Raw genomic sequence first — 1,876 nt, forward strand, 5'->3', positions numbered from 1 at the left:
TAGAAGTTATTACTTTTTTAATTTGTATAATAACTGTCAAGGTCTCATCAAACAGAAATCAAACTCAGCATGGAAAATGTAATTCACAACAGGGTTTCAACAGAAAAATCCCTGTATCACCATTTTGTGTTGTCATTCCACTGAAAATTTCACAGTTCTACTCAGAAACCTTTTCTGTTGCAAAATAACTGAAAACTCGGCCGGTAACCCTATCATTTTACACAGAAAGAGTTTGCAAGCAAATCTCATTGAGGTTTCTTTTGTTAAAGTGATTTACACATCGAACTGTATTTCTGACAGCAGATCAAAAATGACACTGTGCAATGTAGATAATTGCCTGATTATGCAAAATTGAAACAATCTTATGCCCTCCCCCATTACAATGAACTAGGTTCATCATTTACTGGATATATGGCAATATCTGCATTATGATGAGTAACAATATCGGTTAGCTCACTTATGTTTTTTTTTGCATTTTGTTGTAAAATAATGCAGAACCCATTTTCTCTAAGCTCAAGATCAGTCAGCAGTAAGCAATTACTTATCTTGTGCCAAGCTGCAAAGACTCTACTAAAAAAGTAGGTGGGCTATCACCAGTATCTAAAAAAGTAAAACTTTTATGTACCTAACACTAAAATAAAGCAAATAACCTAACTTCATGTTATAATGATGTCATAAAATGTCTCAGAAAATGTTTTCTTTATTTCAGTAGAAAATGAAATACCATATGATGACCTCATATTTTTTATACGTAGAGCAGGAAAATGATTCTCTTTTTCCCTTTTTTTCTGATGGCTTAAGTCTTTCTTACAGTAATGACAGTGCATCTTTTTTGTATAGAAGTACTGGTGAAAAAAAGACTTCATATAAACTCTTGTGGCATGGTAATGTGTTAAGTGTACACATAAATCTTACAAAAATACATTGTAATGACTTAGTACATTGAAACAACAACAATTCTAGTGTGGATAACTAGGAAGCACAAGATCAGGTGGGGTGTAGTCATAAGCGCATTATGCTGTGGCAGATGTGAAGTAGCTCAAGTGGGCTCCAGCCAGAATCACGACACAGCAACAATTGACAGTCAAAAATGGTGATCATAAAACTGAGTATTTACATGCAAGTGTGAGGCTCATGAATGCCCTACCTTGGAGAATTCCCCTAACTCTGATGTACAGTGATTTCTGAGTTAGTATACATAACAAGTATCAGGGGCAATGGGTACAGCTTCCCACTCTCACTTTGAGGGTTGGCGGAGGGCAAAGCATAAGAAAGAGTCTACATGTTCAGTGTTAAAGGGAATGATCACCGTTATTAGTCTTGATTAGAACTGCATTCTATTTATGTGATGAAACCCACCAAAATAATGCATTCAGCTTTGTTAGTAGAAACAGTTCACTTGGCTTTACACAGAAACTGAGACATGCATCTTAGTTAAGGTTAAATTATTTGCAATACATACAAATTAAAAACGTTACAGTATCCCATTTATTACCGTTTACCAATAATTTAGCAAAACACATTTTGAAGGGCAAGTCAATATTTAGCAAGATCTTGTAAAGCATGCTTGCTGGTACAATTAAATGATGACGGAAAACCTATCACTTGAAAATTCTTCTGCTGCTTAGCATGTACATATAATTTATAGATATCAGCATGCTTCAGAAATCTTATTTATTACACCTGTAAAGGAATGCTGAACGGAAAGTAGCAAGGCTGCTTACAACTAGTGGTGTCAAAAAAGAAATGTGTTTTATGCAACCCAGAAAGTAAAAATCTTATTTTTCAACTGAAAATTCAATTTATTCAAAACATTTGTTACTTCTGACACTAATGTACAACTGAAAAGATTGCAAATATTGGTGAAGCCATTTAG

Source organism: Protopterus annectens, chromosome 6.part0 (genome assembly GCF_019279795.1).
Source record: "Protopterus annectens isolate FY-2018-M chromosome 6.part0, PAN1.0, whole genome shotgun sequence".
In the NCBI taxonomy this organism is placed as follows: Eukaryota; Metazoa; Chordata; order Ceratodontiformes; family Protopteridae; genus Protopterus; species Protopterus annectens.